The 5851-nt window shown below is 47.5% G+C and overlaps 1 long non-coding RNA gene across 1 annotated transcript; it reads left to right on the top strand.

The window, feature by feature from the left end:
- Nucleotides 1-570: 570 nt before the first annotated feature.
- Nucleotides 571-5353, top strand: LOC125778870 (uncharacterized). Its single transcript, XR_007423011.1, has 3 exons — nucleotides 571-4126; nucleotides 4187-4380; nucleotides 4466-5353. It is a non-coding gene; the product is annotated as an uncharacterized LOC125778870 (long non-coding RNA).
- Nucleotides 5354-5851: the final 498 nt, after the last annotated feature.

The following is a 5851-nucleotide window of genomic DNA, read 5'->3' as shown; positions in this document are numbered from 1 at the left end:
CTGGGCAATTAAAGGAATTAATTAGTCGACGGCCTAAGTTCAAAACCACTTACAGAAACTCGTCGCGCGTAAATGTTTGTCCTGACTTTCCAGATGCTCGGAGACAACTGGCCAGCCGCTCGTTCGATAGCTATGAACGCCCTCTACAGAATCCAAACGGTGCGCGCACGCTCCGAAGTACAGTCGCGGCGGATGGTAGTAAAGTCGATGCGTTATACATATCTGCTCGTGACCTCAAATTCCATATTAGAGACCATGGGGATACCTAATTAAAGCGGTATAACGCTATCAAGTTCTGTTTTATTTTCTTTAGACCAGTTTTGCTAAAGGGAATGGATTCTGTGATAAATTAACCTGCATCAAGCTATCGGCTACCAGAAATTTCGAGAGTGTGTGATACTTTCTGCGCCTTCTGGGTATTGTCAAGAACTACAATGATACCTATGGTGTTGATTTTAAAAAATCTATCAATAGGAACCCATTTTAAACACACCATGATTGAAAGATGAGGAATGACCAGCGACCTTTGGTCTATTGTGCCCTCTCCAAAATCACATATCTATCTCGGAGGTTAGCTGGTACAGAGCAGTACTGGTGGATCTTCCCGCTCTGTAGGCATGATGAGCCGCATGCAGGAGTGCTCTCTTCAGCGTTTTTGTCCTTATTTCATGATCTTCTCCATGGTTTTTAGTAGGAAAGACGTTAGGCTGATTGCCCTGAAAGCTTTCGTCAATGAGTAGTCTTTCCTTCCTACTTTGGGCATGAAGATCACCTTCGCTGTCCTCCATACTTCGGGGATGTACGCCATTGCGAGGCTTTCTCTCAGCAGCCGAGCCAGGTGAGGCAGTAAAAACTGCTCCCCTGTTGTAAGAGCGCTGGAAAGATGCCATCCACTCCCGGAGACTTGAATCTCTCAAAAGAGGCCATTGCCCACCCGATCGAGTCCGCTATAAACAGCTGTTTGGCGATTCTCCAATCCTCGCAGGATGGCCTGTGTTCGATCATGGGTAGAGAAGCTCCGTGGCTTTGTCCTCTGTGATGGTCGTAAACCTGCTCGCTGTGAACCTGCTCGTTATGCAGGTTCACCTGGCCGACTTCCGTATTGACGGCCATTATAATAATGGTTCGAGAAAGGGCAGTTCCTCATCCCCACCGTCCAGTGGGTCTCCTGGCCCATCGAGGAGTTCCTGCGTGGATGGTAGCTCTGCTCTCTGGCCGCAGAAACTAACATCGGGGACGTCGGGGGTCGCCGCTGGCATTGGCTGTCCAGTCCTGCTTCCGCTGGGCTGATTCGCCACCTCGTCCACCTGCATTGCTACTACCTCCGGAGCTGCCACAGTCTGTTTTGCAATACTCTTGCTTTGCTGAGTCGCAGCTTTTTGTGCTCCCTTGCTGCCAGTGGCTGCGGGCTTGTGGGACCGCATCACCACCGTGCTGTACCTGTAGTACAAGCGGAAGCTCGCTGCCCGGACGTATTTGTCCACCCGGTGGGGAGCCGGTGCGGATGGTTGGCCTTTGTGTTGCTGCCCCTCAACCTGTTGGAGCTGAAGGGCTCCTGCGGCATCATCTGGCCGCTCTTCCGCTTCGCGGTTTGAGCATACGCGTCCGAGGACGCTGCTCTTCCATCGCCACGCGAGCTGACACGGTCCTGGCACGCTCTTTTGCTGGGGATACGTTGCTCCCTTTGCTCCTACTCCTGGCCATAGCCTCCGCTACCTCGGGAGTCTTCCCATCCCGGAGGTAACGCAGGTACCATTTCATGCTGGCACCGCTCATACCTTTCCTGTGTAGGTCATCACACCCGTCGAGCTTGCCAGCTCCTGGGAGAGGGCGTTGCCCACCTCTTCTGCGCCTCCTCCTCCTTCTACGAGCACCGTCGGGCTCTGCCCGATGTGACTCACCCGAGTCCAACCCGCTACGCCTTTTGGCGGGGGTCTTAGCGGCGCTCGTAGCTGCCTCAGCGGTAATAGACACTTTCGCCATGCGAGCGTCGCTGCATGAGGGCATATCGTCTTCATTCTCCCTGGCATACTCCTCAAAGAGCGCCCGCTCCTCTGGCGAGAGAGCGTCAAGGAAACTAAACTTTCACCTAGCTCCTTGAGCACCCTTGCCTGCCGCTGCACCGATCTCCTTCTCATTGTCCGTGGCCGTTGTCCTTGGTTGTTGCTTCGTTGTCTGGCTGTTGGGTATGGTTGTTCTTTGTTTATTTGTGTTCATCTTGTCCGTACGACCCTTGGCTCAACAAGGTGAGCTATCGGGTCTATTGTTTTAATGGGGAACTATGCCGCGCCAGAGCACCTTGACGCGTTAAGGCCACAGTTACTCCCCAATTCGGCCCGGTGTTGGGCAGGATCCGTTAGAATACAGCCGAATTTACCTCCTGACACGTTATGACACCGGTTGTGTTAACTTAATGTATGATTATAAAAAACTTATTGGACATACACATATGAAGATGCGGGTTTGTACAAAAATATAAATTAGAATTTTCTCGATTCTGTTGCAGTTTTCGTCATTAATATTTGTTCAAGGTGCAGTTCTACTGATACTCCACATTCTTGTTTTAGGTTAATATTGCATAACTTTCAGACCGCTTTCCTGTATTCTGTGAAAACAGACCGACAAAAGTTCTAAACTACTCCTTTGTACCCAACAATTCTTTTGTGGTCACGCTCTACCATGCCATTTATTCTTTAGACATACATATGCACATATGTGAATGTGTATTTGTTTTTAGTTAGGTGTCTGAACAACCTAGCTACAGATCCCCGAGTTGGTGCATCATAACGTACGTGATGTCTTCCATTCCGTATAGACACGGCTTTCAGACACCTACATTGGATTTTTAGATGTTTTTTTTTTTGATCCCTGAGTTGGTGGACGGAGAATGGAGTCATGTGTAGAAGTTCACGCAAGTGAGGAAAGTTCTCTGATCTCAACCAGCTCACGACTTTCGGTCTCTGACCCAAGTATCCTCTAGGTAGCCTAAGAACATCCATTTGAAGGCGAGCTAAAGTGAGAAAGCGAAACATCCCCTCCGAGGGTTGTGCGCTGTGTTTGCGACCCGCCACTTAGCCTCGGATGAGTGACCCCCCTTTTGATGACGATCATGGCAAACGAATTAAGGACTATGATTTAGGGAGAGTTGGTGGACGAGGTATTCCCTCTCCTGAGTACGTAGGGACATCCTACAACATCCAACAAAAATAACCAGAGGGCTAATGCTGAAGATGCCTCTGACCCGTTAAAACCCTCGCGGGCCGAAGGATGCTCCCGTCGGAATCGCATCCTAAAAAGTAAGGGAAGGGAAGAGAGGGGGCATCGAGCGAATTTTGATTTTTGAATTGAAAAGGGTAGAGTTAGAAACGATGTTTGAGTGATACTCGCACTCCTGGAGAGGAGAATGGAGGAAATCGTTCAGATTTGTCTTTTACAAATAGAATCCGTGGGCAAACGAGATAGCAGGTCTTGGACCCGCTGTTCGGCTGACGCAACCCTGACTATCAGCCGAGGTAGCGAAAAGGCAACGCCTTTCACTACCCAAACCGCGATACGAAAAATAACGCTACAGGAGCCTCCCAGCCCTAAAAAGTTGGCAACGCATACGACGTCGCAGATATGCGAATGTTCTCAAAGGCTTCCAAAACCTGTGCTACCTCTCAACTACCCGGCAGAGGCGTTGGGATTAGAAGACCTTACCAATCTCCTTACGGAAGTGATATTCTTAGGGTCTGTATACGCAGCCAGTGAACTGCGAGGAGGAGATGTCCGATATCTGACTAAGAGAGATCGCTCCTAAGCTGATTGGCCGGGAAGACCCCATCAACCCATTCAGATCATGCACAACATTACGATATTTCTCTCTAGATGTGCAGGCTTCAGGGGTTCAGGGTTCACCCTCCGACTTGAGCACCTCGGCATATCGTGTGTTCAGCAGCACGGCTGATAACTCAGGACGGAGGCTAAACCTTTGTATAGACGAAGAGTCGTACAAATTCGTCTGGAGAGAAGCGCAGGTTCACTAAGGTCAATCTGGGCATACTGCAGATCTAAGAACCATGAGTCATCAAAGGGAAGGTCAAAGTCCTCAAGACGGATGTCAACAAGGGAATCTAGGATCTCTCTGGTAGGAAACCTAGAACATGTATAATAGTCAGGAACAATAATAACTTATTTTGTATTTCAGAGTTCCTGACACAGGACACAGTTGCTATGCAAGCCCAGGACAGCAAAGGAGCGGACTTCGTTCTAGCTACAGCCTTTTTCCCAGGATAGACACTCACACCACCCCCAGAGACTGTAGAGCTGTTCCCCTGACCCTTGGATGTGAAGCAAACGCTTATCACTGGTAATGGGGTAGTACGGATTGCAACAAACAAGGTGAGTCTCTATTAGAGTATATCATTAGTAGCAACTTAAATATAGAAAATGTGGGTTGTGAACTCATTTTCGTTACAATAAGTAGGAGTGAAGTGCTCGACTTTGAGCAACGAGCTAATGCAGAAGCGTTGAGATCTCGACCTGGTTAGATAGCTGTTCACAAGAAAGGTGGCGTGAGCCGGGGCGTTTGCGCGGTGAAACTTCCAATCGGCTGCGATATGCTGTCGGACCCGATTGACTCTTCGTTTGAGAGTCTTGAGGACTTCGACGTAAAACTTGGCGTTAATGATTTATGCAGGAGGAACAAAAACAAACAAATGTCAAAAAAGACAAAGAGCATCGTTTTCACTTTGGATTTGCTCATACTTCCGGTCTTCATCAGGGACTTTTTCCCGGCCCCCCAAAAAGAACTGATGCCACGGAAACTCATCACTCCTTGCTTAAGCAAGTTCTGGGAAATCCTGCTTGATCATATCAAACGTCTCTACCGCAGATTTACTGGGTTTCACACAAAATTTAATCCCGTACCTCTGCTCAAACGAATGCTGCATTTTCGGCTTGCACCACTCACAGAAACACGTCGTGCAAAAATTTTTGTCCTGGGTATCCAGGTCCTCGGAGACAACTGACCAGCCGCTCGTTCGTTAGCTAGGAACGCCCTCTACTGAGCCCAGCCGATGCGCGAGTTAATACCAGTATCAACGACACTTATACACAAGTATATGAGAAACGCTGATAAAACCGTATCTGTCCTAATCAAATAAACAAGAGTCTCAAACACAAGACTTTGAACTCATACCACACCATACCCGAATACATAGGCATGCATAGACCGCACGATAAGCACTTTTTTACAACAAATAATACAATTAGACTTTAGACCTAACCCACAAAACATGAATATGTTATCAACTTAACGAATAATACCATAGGATAATACGAAAACATGTTCATTAAGTATGTGAATTTCTAAGAATAAAGATCATATTCTGCAAAAGAAAATATATATTTTTTAACCATTCATAAGTATATGAAGTAACTCGCGCACGTTCCGAAGTACGGTCGCGGCGGAAGAAAATCTGTCCTATTACTTTTCGGACAAACTTTTTACTGCTCTGCGCCAGTTAACTTCGGATATACAGAGTTCGCTGAAAGGAGGGGAAGTAATGTTATGCGCCAGTCAAGGATATTCGGATGACATTTTTATTATGGTAGCAAGCAAATTCCAGGATACTCTACGATTTAGTACAAAGGGATTTAAACCAGCAGAAGAGTTACACAGAGGTAATATAATCTCATCCCAGTGGAAAAAGGACTTAAGGTGTAGTACCATTAGGTCTTTCCCCAAGGGCAGCATTCCCAAAAGGGTAAACTTCATCAAGAAGCCCAAAGTTACACTTAGCCGTAAAGCTGAATGAAATGATTTCACTCTCGAGCTACTGCTTAGGGATAGTACAATCAAGTGGTACAC

This window comes from Bactrocera dorsalis, chromosome 5 (genome assembly GCF_023373825.1).
Source record: "Bactrocera dorsalis isolate Fly_Bdor chromosome 5, ASM2337382v1, whole genome shotgun sequence".
Taxonomy (NCBI): domain Eukaryota; kingdom Metazoa; phylum Arthropoda; class Insecta; order Diptera; family Tephritidae; genus Bactrocera; species Bactrocera dorsalis.
The sequence above is the reverse complement of the archived record's forward strand: the minus strand, read 5'-3'. Positions and strand labels throughout refer to the sequence as shown.